The 12,784-nt window shown below is 42.8% G+C and overlaps 1 protein-coding gene and 1 long non-coding RNA gene across 9 annotated transcripts in view; one reads left to right on the top strand and one right to left on the bottom strand.

Moving 5' to 3' along the window:
• Positions 1–12,784, top strand: part of NCAM1 (neural cell adhesion molecule 1) — a 216,139-nt gene that overhangs the window by 89,911 nt on the left and 113,444 nt on the right. The gene's annotated exons all lie outside the window — the stretch shown is intronic.
• LOC309519903 lies at positions 4,759–7,319 on the bottom strand. The gene is made up of 2 exons (XR_014214060.1): positions 6,798–7,319; positions 4,759–5,907 (listed from the first exon to the last, which is right to left on the bottom strand). It is a non-coding gene; the product is annotated as an uncharacterized lncRNA (long non-coding RNA).

Raw genomic sequence — 12,784 nt, forward strand, 5'->3', positions numbered from 1 at the left:
AGAATAGCTCCTTGCAATGATCAGCGGCTTCCCTGCTTACCCAAGTGGCGTGAATGCGCCAGGGATTTTTGCAGTCTCCAGTGTCTTTTCACGGTTCCTTTCCAACTTATTTATGTGCTGGCCTCTCTCCCCACCCCCACCCCCACCCCGGCAACAACAACAAAAACCCCTTTGAGGCCTGCCCTGCTTTGGCAGGCTCTCCTTTCAGAAGAAACCGAAGACTGTGATTTACTGCCATGGCCCTGGTTGGCGCTGCCTTCGCCTCGCCCCTTATCAGGGTGTTCTCTCCTTTCTGCTAACATGCCACTGTGTCTACATGACTGATGGGGAGAGAAGTTCAGTTGGGTCAGCAAGGTGGCCGATGGCGTGCATGAGAGGAGGGAGTCAGGAAGGAGATTTCTTTGTCAGTAATTGAAGTGTTTCAGTTTTCAGTGTGAGGAGGCAGTTCTCTTTGGGCGGGGGGCAGCTCAGAGACCAGGGGTGGCAACAACAGCTGCCCGGAGGACTCCCAAGGAGAGAGGAGGGTGTTTGAAAAAGGGAGAGAGGCTGCCAGCTCTGCAAGCAAAGGGTGACATAACTGGGCTCCTGAGCCCCAGAGGGGTGCTGCAGAAGGAACTCAGCTGGTCAAGGGAGCTGTGGACTCAAAAAGGTTGAAAACCTCTGAATTACTAAATTGGCTTCTCTTGACTTTCGCTGTTTAAAAATCAGTGTAGTTCTGATTCTAGCTGACAGTCTTGCAGGGGAAAGTTTTTCAAACTTATTTGTAGAATGAAAAGTTGCTAAAACAAGAAAAGGCCATTAAAATGAGAAAGTACTGCAGAAATTCAGAAGAGGCAGATTTTGCAAATCTCTCCAGGGAACGTAGCACCACAAGATTTCTGCCATAGCAATTTACATGTGGGATGGAGAGAAAGGGATTCATGTCCCTTCCCCCACACTTCTTTTTTTTCCACTACTGCCATCTGTTTTGTTGCTTAAGTGCTCCTCCCTTGAATCCACCATGGAACAGCGCTGTGTGATGGTGTTCCAAGTGGGTTTCTATATGTGTATGGGGGGAAGCTGCCAGTTGATGGCTGCTAAGAAGATCGGTATTCTTTTTACTACCATTCTCCCCCCCCCCCGAAATGGCCCTTCCCAGTTTCACTACTTGCAAATATTTGTGTGCATGTGGTGGATTTCAGATCAGCCTTAATTCTTTACAGTTTTGCAAGTAGTGTAACATGCATTCTGAGCAAATAATAATAATAATTTTATAATTTATACCCCGCCCATCTGACTGGGTTTCCCCAGCCACTCTGGGTGGCTCCCAACAGAACACTAAAACAGAATAAAACTTCAAACATAATAATAATTTTATCATTTTTAAATAATAAATAATCTCAGGATGCTTCCAGACAGATGCTTATTTTGGGATTGGGATTCCTTACATACGCAGCTTTTTTTGCAGCATTAGCACAAAGCTGTTCACGTAAAAATGTCCTTCGCTCCTTTCAATCTGGGTTTTCCTTTCTCGGTAAAATCTGCTACATATAAAAACCACTGCCCTGTTTGTGATACCTCAATGACCTGCTTGCAAATTAAGCCCCATTAGGAAGCTTCCCAGGTTGGGACTGGGGTTGACACAGCCTTCACTGTATGCTAAAAGAAAAACAAATAATTCGCTTTAAAAAGAAAAGCAACTTCAGCTTGAAAACTTTTTTCTTTCCCATATATATTTTGGGAATTGTTCTCATTTCTGCCAGTCAGAAAGGCAACTCCTTCAGTCATAAAAATGCTTTATGTCAATTGCACACATACGAAATAGAGAATTGATTTGTTTTTTGTTGTTGTTCTGCAGGGCATGGCTATGAATCAAAATGCACCACTGCAAGGCAGAAGGGACTGTTTGAATGTCTGTTTCTTGACTTTTTTTTAAAAAAAGTAATCAGTGGTAATGAGTTATCTTGCCATTGTGTGCACTGATTGCTATGGTGTTGCTGCTGCTATGGAGTTAAAACTTTATTTGGCATGAACACTGTGACCTTTGAATCACAATTGTGGCAGCCCAACACCACAGGTGTTTGTGGTATGTAAGGACCCATTTGCCGAACTTAGGTGACTCTTATAATCAACGTGTTTTCACAGGTGTTGCATAGATACACCTGTGCATATTTGAAGTGATGTGATGTTTGCCAGCATTTCTGTTTTGAGTTCTGTCAATTAACCGGGAGGCAGTGGAAGCGCAGAGAAGGAGAAGGCACTGGACTAGATACTCTGGCTGGGCTCTTGCCTTTGTTTTTGCTTTTACAAAGTGGGAGAAGTGGAAACTTGCAAGAGTTATAGGTTATGCTTTAACATAGCCTTTTGTTCCATTCCTCCCGTTCCTTGCTTCCACTCAGATTTCTTTCTTAGCTCATCTGCCTTGGGTAGCTAAGCTTCCAGATGGTAACTTATCCCCAACTGTCATAGTGGCATGATGGGTGATTGACAGCACATTGCCCTGATCTGCTCCTGAGATGGAACCCATGGGGCTCAGAGAGCTCCTAGTCAGCAACACGCTCTGACAACTTCTGGGACCAGACTGAAGCCTTTCACGCCTTGACGTCCAGTACCCCCTCTCATGCTTTGCCCTCTCCTTGCAAACTGGAAAGCCAGCAGGATATAACTTGGAAAAGGAATACAGGGAAGTGAAATGTACCGAAAAATGGTGGTGTTTTCGTGCAGTAACACCTGCAAAAATCTGCAGTGTGGTGGCTGGGAAATTGAAGAAGCTGCTGACCTTCTTGTCTCGAATCATTATGTTAAGCATCTCTGGCTTAGTTCAACTATGCTGATAGGCTCTGCTTAATTCACAGCTGGCAATTTAGTGTTAATGGTGCTATATCAATCAGCATCCTCAAATCATTAGGGACTAATGGAACCTGTATTTTTTTTTTTATGCCTTTCCTCCTGCTACGACTCATCTGGTTACCAATTTCCAAAATGTGGCCGTCTTCCATAATTGGCTCTCCCCTTATCTCTTGATGGTTATACTGTCTTTGCTTTGCATCTTAAAGGTAAGACCCTTTCCCAGAAATGTTTTAAATAATTTAGTTTTGCAACACAATAATGAGAGCTGCACTTGACTTGCTGATTTAATCAGCTGATTAGTCAACTATATAGCTTCACTTGATAAATTGACCAGGAGATCATTTTAATCTGCAAGAACGAAATGTGAGGCCTTTCTTTTTCTCACTTAGTGCCATAATAAGGAATGGTTTAAAGAGTATAGTAAAGATGACTTCAAGTATAATGACCCCCCTGTTAATATGAGAAACATCTATCTCAAAAAGGCCTTGTCCAGCTTTCCTCTGGGGGAAACCTCTCTTTAGTGCTCAGAGCAAACATCAATTTGGGTTGATGTTTGCTGCGATTTAGAGCTAAAGAGCAAGCTTTCTTTGGGAAAGGAGCCACGCAAGTGAAAAACTGCCTAGACCTGTGCTTTCTAGGCACAGGACAAGTAGAAATGTGCATGAGCCTTAAGCAACCTGGGCTTCTACCCCCACTATTCCCTTTGTGATAAGCTGGGATCTGACTATGCGTGGCAGACAGTGCTCTGATGCATTGTGGTTTGTCAAGTTGTGTTAATGAAGAGGATGTGTTGGGACACGAGGATCTTCTCTGTAATTCATCAGCAGTGGTGGTAGCCTTGTAAATTCAAATGAAGTAGGGTATACAGGGAATAAGTTGTTGGGCAAGTGGGTCTGTTGGGATCTCTGATTTGCCTGTGTGTTCCACCAAGGGAGATGAGATGAGCCTCCTTGATTGCCAGTATTGCCATCTAGGTTGACAGCAACTTGCAAATGCAGCCTGCATAGCAGCTCTTGAAACTGTTTAATGTGCAATAAATCTATCTTCAAAGACAGTAACTATTCACATGTAAAGGTCTCATTTAACCAGAGGGTACAATAAGGAACTGAGGTCTCCAAGCCATAGACAAGATTGTCTGAGATTGTCCAGAAACATTTTCCTATTCTCCCATGCAATGAGGAATTGTATGTGAAAAGGAAGTGGTGCTTCATTAATGCAGAGGCACAAAGGAAGCGGACGGATAATTTGCTGGGGAAATTCTCTCTTCTAGTTTGCTTTATGCCTCTCTGCTCTCCCTAAGCTAGCTGTGGTGGGCAACGTTTTTGCCCCTGTGGACCAAATGCTGGCAGTGGGGAGAACCTGTGCTCATTCTCTTTCTGCCCTCTCCTGACACACAGAACCTTAACTTAACCATTTTCTACCTCAGAAGGGAAAGCATAAAATTGGGGCCCGAGACACCTCTCTCTCTGTCTGTTTATATGCATATTGAGATATAAGGGGCAGAGAGCGCTGGGAGAAAAACGATCCGCTAGCAGTAATCACAGTGAACCCTGGAAGCCAACAAAGGGTCCAGAGAGTTCTCCTTGAAATTTCCCAATCAGTCATCTAGAAATGATATTCTGCCCAGTGCATCTCCCAGCAGGCTGCCAGGAGTCACCTCTGTCTAGCTGATACTTGTAAGATGGTCGTGTTACATCTGTATGTAGAATTCTACCCATTTAGGAAATGAAATAGACTTTCAGCTTATTTCCTTGGCCAAGGAAGCTGAGGACTGAACCATCATTAGCTAAATTAAACATGGTGAAGAAGCTTGAATCTCAAGCAGCCCTAGATACTCTCAAAAGTTGCTTTAGGAATAAAAAGTACAAGGAGAGAGGAATTTCTTCCAGCTACGCTTGAAGAATATACTTGCAATGAGAGTGAGAGAAAGAGATTAGAAAAAAGTTTATTCTTCATCCATTATGTCCAGGATTCACTCTGGCACTTCTTCCCAATATTGCACAGGGTCAGGGCTTGTGATCTGGAGATGCTGCCAAAATGAAATTGGGCAAGGAGAAGGCTAATCAGACTAGATGAAGCATGGCAAGGATGTTCAAGCTACCAGAAGCTTCATCTGCTCCCTAGAGACAAATCTCTGAGACTACAGTAGAAAGTCAAGCCAGAGTCTGTTTGAGGCTTTATAGGGCAGGTAAAATCCCATTGGCCATTTGTATCACCGGACAGCTGATGAGTAAGGTGCGGCAGCACCTTTTTCCTGCCAGCTGCACTGACAACACACAACTACATAATATGCCAGGAGAACAACTCCCTCTTCTGGAAAGTGCAGTGGCTAAAGGTGTTAAGAATCTCAGTTCAAGACATCAGGGCACCATTCATGCAACTTTTCTAAATTGTCTTTTTTAATAAAAAAAATACAAATGGTTATGTATTAACCTTTATGAGCCACTGTAGGGGCCTTTTTTTGCTGAAAGTTAGCAGCGAAGTGAACATAATCCCCTTCTCTCCCTGCCCCCCTTTGTAGTGACAGTTCTATCCTTGAGAAGTCAGAATTGTAAGTCCTTGTTCTGTAGATTATTTCCATCTCTGCGCCATTGAACAGTAGGTTGATACTTGTTTCTTGTAGCTAAGCTGAGCAGCGGTGATGAACAGATTAGATGCCCAAGATTGCAGAATGGAGATCAAAGCACAGCATGCAGTTAATAAGCCCACATCACTCACAAATATGAGCGTTAGCATATATGATTATATGTTATGAGTGTTTTGCTGCCCATTTTCATTCCCCCTGCAAAAAAACCCCAAGATAGCTAATTGTTGCAGTTAGCGTATTATATTCTCCAAGTGCCCTGCCAAACAGATTGCAATTCCATCTGATAGGACTTGTGCTGTCGCTTCTGTAACACTTTAAAATGCTCCATCACAGGCTTGTTCTGTACACTCCCGTACACACCGTATGTGCATGGCATCTTTTACCAGAACACAATCCAGGGAAGTCTTGTCCAACTCCTATTAGCTGGGAGAACACAGCAAATGATTGCATGCAACAGATGGATCCTCTGTAGGAAAATGACCACGCTGAATCTGAAAATAAACAAGCAGTGGTACTCAGTGGCACTAAGTCACATTGTGATTCACTCACTTGCCCTTGAGGAATATCTGTCCAAGGTTATCCTCACAGGTATTTAGGAGGCAAGTGAAACATTTGCTGTTTATGCCATCTCTTTCCTTTGCTGTGTGAATTGAAACTGAACCCCTTAGGGTTTTGTGGGTTGCTCTTTGTGTTTTATCCCTTTCCATGTTTTCCTGGAGCCAAAGTTTGATCTGGAAAGGTGGATGATGAATTTAACAATAATGATGATATGTCCACAAGGCACAAGTATAAGCTGCTATGTCTTGGTGCTGGGAGACAGCCTGCACATGGAGCAAGGCTATGCTGCTGCCTCGGTTGGTGGATTTTCAGGTACTATTAAGGGCATTAGAGCAGGAGATGGGCAGATCTGCTTCATGCAGTGCATCCACACTGAGAGAGCTCATCCATACTTTTTCCCCTGCCACGTTTCTAGAAACAGGTCCGTACTTTAAAGTGCCATGTCTGATCCCCCCCTTTGTCCAGTTGCTTTCCCTGCGATAACCTGCTCTTTACCGCTGAATCAGAGCAAATGGCAGTCTGCAGAAAACCTGAATTGCCATTTGTTCTGATTTAGCGGCGAAGGGTGGGTTTTCTCAGGGAAAGCTTTGGGGTCTGTACCTAGAAAGCATGGGGCAAAATGCAGATGTGGATGAGCCATTACTTCTGCACATGCCTCATTTAAATGAATAGGAGCTGTGCTAGAATAGAGAACTGTAGGGAAAAGCCTTATTCCAATATGCACAATCATAAAACCATAGCCCCAACTAGCTCAGTGTTGTCTACAAGAACTAGCGGTGGGTTCTCCAAGGTTTCAGGTGGGGTGGGGTTTTTCCAGCCCTACCTAGAGGTGTTGGGGATTAAATTTGTGCCTTTCCACTTGCAAAATGTATGCCTTGCCACTGAGCTACATGCTGCACCTCCTAAATGCCTGTTGAAATGAAACTTGTCCAGGAGGACTTCCTGATGGATTGCACCCCATGCCAGTTAAGGGTAGGAACCTTTTAGATTTTCTGTCTCATTTTCCAAAACGTTGGCCAACTCCAAACCTGACACCAGTTCTGTAAGCATTGGGTAAATGTTTGTGGCAGTAAATTGCGGGAAGAGTGGGTGAGGATTGACAGTTTATCCTGTTGTCTCGTTGCTTGCCACAAAAGAAGATCAGCTCCTCAGCAACTCTCACATTGATTTTCTTTCTAAAATAAAGGCAGAAGCAGTTCTTTGAGGATGTGTGATGAGGTCCAGGAGCTTCAGAATAACTGTTCTTTGGGGAATGAGTTCTTGGAATCAGGTTGGGTTCTCTGAGTTATTGTCTGGTTGAAAAAAAGCTTCTGAATTCCACAAAGGAATTGTGTCGTCGCCTCTCCATTTCACAGAATCTGATTGATGAATAGTTAAAAATCCATGCAGAACAGAGACTAGTCAGTGGATTTAGTCTTGTTGTTTCTACTAACCCTGCTGGGAAATGCTTTGCTGCCGTCTCATGTGTCCACTTTATTGCAGTGTTGCACCTTGCATTTCCCCTTATTTCTTATTTCTGAAGATGTACATTTTCAGTTCTCAGCAGCTACCGTTCAGGGAGTCTGAAATGTGTTTCCATGTCAATGAAAACAAGCTTAGGAGTTGCAGGGGCAGTCAGCTAAACTGGTGGATGTATCATCACCACCGACACTTGATTATTTGCCCCTGGAAAGTTTCCTCATCTTTATCCCTGGCTGTCCAGTCTGAACCTGTGTATTTTCCCTTTACACTACCACACATGCAGTTCCTGACAGTAAGTCCTCTGGTATCGGTGTTTCTGATATTCTGCAAGGGCAGAATATCTATGAGGTCTGCCTCTGATACCACTTTGGACAAACGTATGCTTGAGACTGTGACCATTCAGATGCTGGCACTATTACTCATGTGTCACTAGTCTCTCAGTCTAGTAGTCTTGGTTGGGTGCTTTTAACAACTGCAGTACCAGTTGGCCTGAACCCTCAACAGCCAGCCTGGGCCAATTAGTCCCTATATAAAGCCCTAGTTCAAGAGCTTCTTCAGGCCAAGCGAGTTGTTTCTCGCAGGTGGATACTGCCTGAGCTTTTTCTCTTATTCCCTGAATGCCTTTGGTTGTGAATCTGCTTGTATTCATGTTTACTCCCATGGAACTCGGCCTCTGCCTGCTTTGGACCACCACCTTATTTCTGACAAAGCCGTGTGCAGTTGGCCTACTTACGTAGTTATGGATCTTTAACCAGTGGCATGTGCAGAATCTACAGAAAAAATGGCTTCTGTGGCACTTCTGTATAAAGGAAGGACACTCTAGAAGCAGCTGCTACCCTCATGTTGCTGGAACAGGGACAATATTGACCCACCTGGACAAATTGGTTATCCATCATGTAGTTTTCTCACAGTATAATGAACGCATTGCAGGCAGCAGTTTTGTGTCTCTCATTCCCCATCCCCACTGAGTGCTCTCTCTTTGTCTGTCTGTCTCTGCCCCTCAGCCTTCCTTCATCTGAAGAGAATGCAAATATTGGATTTAGTAAGATTGACTAGTGTCAACCTGTGATTAATCTTTGGATGAATTATTTGCATAGCTGTGGATCCAGGCAGCAAGGGGAGATGGTGTGCTAGAGAAGGAGCCCCTCCCCTAACCAAAAGAAGAAGCAAATATTGGTTCATTGGTGCTGGAGCTGAAAAGCAAGAAATTGTGGAAGAGGAATCTGAGCTTGTTGCATGTACTCATAGTAGCATCCCCCAGGGAGTGTTTAGAGTAAAGAGTGATTAATAACAATAACAGGGAATCTAAAAGGCTTTTTAGTGGTACATTATGTGCTGTGTTTTTCAATTGTGGTGGTAAAATAATACAGTGACTATGATATTAGACATTGATTATCATGCCATATATATGTGCATTTTTCAGCTTGAATACTGCTTCACTGTTCTTCCATTCTCAGAGGATGTTCCTGTTCAAACTTTTATCATTAAAGTAAAATCCAATGATTTCTTTTTTATAAATTGTTCTGTCTTATGACCTGGAGGATTCTATAGTGGAACAACACCGTAGTGCTTGTGAGTAACCCAGTCTTTCTTCTTACTAACAGGCCATAATGTAGGGCTGTAAGGGACAATGGATGGAAGTTTCTTCCAAATATAGGTTAGGATGCATAACATGGCATAACCCAACCCATCTGAGCTCCCTTTATTGTGCACACATGCTGGGGTGGGGCAGGACAGGGGGCTATGCATATGGAAGGCTTTCACACAGACTTTCCCAGGACCTACTGCAGTGTGTACATTTATTATTTTTTTGTATTTCTCTTGGTCCACCTCAGCAATTCAGATAGTGGTCATGGTCACATGTCTTGGTAACCTATTAACCATGGTCTACTGTGCACAAACCATTTCAGCCCTTTTCATTCATCTGCTCATCCCAGTTGTTTGTTTTACTACCAACATACCACAGTCTGTAGCCAAGGTTTGTTTTTAGCTAACTGATTGTGCTGAAGTCAAGTGAAACAAACCATGACCTTGGTTCACATGTAACACTGGTGGAGAGGAAACCAATGACCCAGATAGGCATATTCATGGTAAAGCTTCAGCTGTGGCTTACTGTGACATGTGAATTGCTTCTGTGTCATCAACGCATATGGATGATTTTTCTGCCTGAGCTGTATTCTGAAAATGAGTATGAAACCATATTAGGACAAATACCAGGGAACCTGGGTTGGAGGTGAAATATTTAATATCATATAAATCAGAATAGATCCATTGCTGGAGACCCATCAGGCTTGGCATTTTCTTCACATTCTCCTTACCGAGCCAAGTTTCCATTCTATTAAAAAACTCTCCTTGCTAAAATGTCAATGGGTTCAACATAACATCTTCCTCACTCCGTGCCACATGGCAAGTTTCCTGTAAAATACTATCCTAATACATTAGACAGGGGAGAGATTTTTTTTTTAATTAATGTCACCTTCTAAGATTTATGGCTCCCCAGACCACATCTCCTCGTTTCAGCCTGTGAAATGTCTTTTGGAGCAGTTGTGTAATATTTAATATACTTTCACAATTTTGGTGATAAAGTGTTTAGTGATGAGGCAGAAGGAAAGAAGCAGGGAAATGGTTTTTGTTGCTTCATAAAATTGGCAAAGGAAGAAGGACGGCATTAGTGCCCCCCCCCCCCCGCGCAACCACTGCCTTGAAAATTTAATTTCAACATACTGGTTAGCTAGTAAATGGGGATACGGTGGATCAAGGGAAGAAATAAACAGGGAACACTTATTACTTACTGATTCTGCAAGCTCCATATATTCAGCAAACAATGGGGTGGACTTTGAGGCACCCTCCCCCCCATTCATCCTAAGGTTAGCCACTTATTACAGGACCCAATGTAACACACACACACACACACAACACACACACAGCGCACAACTCCAGACTTGTGACCAAGGAGGATCCCATCCTATCACTAAGCAAAGTCCCAGCTTTTCCATGAGGCTCCTGGTTCAAGGGTATTTGAGTCTTCTGAATGGCTGTTATGGCTTTACCAGCTAAAAAAGGCTATTTTGAAAGCCTCTCATTTTTCCAGTCTGGTTACATTTTGAGGGTTGATGTAGCTTATAGCCTTGTACCATCTCATTCCTGTTTTGATTTCCAGCACTCTCTTTTATAGCATTTCAAGTAGAGGATTATCTTTGCCTATGAGCCATGCATAGATGTGGCAATAATTAAGCATGCCATCTTCCTTTGTATGTCTTTTTGTGCTTGATTTTCAATAAAGGGGTTGGGTTTTTTCATGCTTGTGTAGTTTGGATTGTTGATGGCATTGGAAAGGATCATTAGTTGTTGTCCTGAATGTCCACTAAGTTGGGGCAGAAGGGGAACCAGTTTTTGTTTATTTTGCCAAAGGAAGACACAAAGCTTTAAAAGCTGGAATATGATTATACATGTAATAAAAGATTAGAATGTCCCAGCCTCCTTTAGGAGGAAGGGCGGGATATAAATTAAATACATAAAAATATATAGGAAGATCTGAATCTGACAATGCTTGAAAACCCAGCACATTTGAAATGATACACCTTCTTTATTTGGGTTAACGGTAAAAAGTAAATAGTCTTGACTTTAAAACAGAATAAAAATGTGAAGCAAATCATGTTGTAATCAAATATGTTAATTAAATATGCAACCTTTCAGGCTCCATTTAATGCCCCATTGGCACTGCTTGCGGGGGTAAGCTAGCTTTTGTTGTGTCATTGATGTCTGTAGACTTGTCCTCAGGTGGGTAGAGCTCCGTCTAGTGATGAAAAGCAAAAGTGCTGCTCCAAATAAAACATTAGCAGGTTACCCGGTAGAACTCAGTTTTCAGTGATTTTCCTTCACCCAAATGGTGTGCTTAATTGACTGAGGTTAGAGACTCATGGTTCACGCTTCTTTGTTCCTTTCTTCTTTATTATACTATGTTGTCTTGTCTTGTGCTTTTCTTTTTAAAAATATTGTTTCATTTTTTTCTTATGTGTACTTGTGAATCCATATTTCAGTTGCCTGCCATTTTGTGTTAAGTCCAATTTTCCTACATAATTTACCCCCCTTCCCTTTGCCTCCCCTCTCACGTAACTAGGAATGGGTCCACAAAGTGGTGGCCCTAGCTGTTAGGGCTAGATCTACAGTTTCAACTACTGCAAGAACTACCCTGCCATGTATGGAAGGTCTCTTGGGTAATACTTCCCAGAAGCCAATTCTTCTTTGGAAGCCACTACTGAAGGTCTCCCGTTCGGCTTCCTTTTTAGTGGATGCTTCCCTCAATATGGTTCCGTTCTAGACTCATTTCTTGGTGACTAGTGTATTTGTATGATGGTCTCTGTGGTTGAAGCATCATGCTCTACAGGTTCAGTTTGGCTATGGAACCATCAGTTGGCAGTCAGCTTTTTGGAGAGGCCACCTTGAAGGATGTCCTTGTAGAGTCTAATGACAAGAAGAAAACTATGCTGAAGAAAGAAGAGAAGACGTGCACTTTTGGGAGACCTTACCACCCCCTGTCACTCAGCTCAGTCCTTTTGTTCTTCCAAGAGTTCTGGCAGAGGCAGAGATTTTTCAGACCTCCAATCTCCCCTGGTCTTGGCAGTGCAGAGGAACAAGGCCCCAGTATCAATGAATTTTTACAGACTTTTACCATATCAAAGGTCTTGATGGATCTTAAACTAAGACTTATACAACAGCAAATAATATTTATAATCTATTGGACTCCACTATGTTTGTCATATCCACATTCAGCTGACAGAAGAGGTTTGCCATTCGTTTCTTTCCTGGGCAGAGAGTCACCTGGATTTGATTTCAGTGAAGTACTGGTACATGTAGGTCCCGCCATATGAACTTAATCCGTTTCTGAGAAATGGTTTGTAAAGTGAGTATTTGCATTGCAAGACAATGATTTCCATTGTTTCCCATGGGGAAAATTCCAAAGTGTTCTCAACCAAGAAGAAATTACGGTAACAGATTGCCTTCTTTCAACATCAGTCTTCTATCAATTAGTTTTGTTTGAAGCAGTTGCTTCGAGGACCTGGTCTTGCTCACACATTCAGAGGCATCAGCATTATTAGTTCATTATTCTAAAAGTGTAGATGATTGAACATGGCAAGAACAGACCCCTGCCCCTTCCATCTATGCATTTGCTCTTGCATAATTTGACCTCCAATGCAGCAGCTCTTCAGCCAATCTGTATCCCCCAACCTTATATTTTTTGGTAAAGAATGGTAGAGTTCCAGGACGCATCTGTGGACAGAAATAGATTTATTGCAGCTTCAACTGCGTTGATGGTTTTGCTCTCAGAAACACCCTGTCAACTGCAGC

Source organism: Podarcis vaucheri, assembly GCF_965113315.1.
Source record: "Podarcis vaucheri genome assembly, chromosome: 15".
Taxonomy (NCBI): domain Eukaryota; kingdom Metazoa; phylum Chordata; class Lepidosauria; order Squamata; family Lacertidae; genus Podarcis; species Podarcis vaucheri.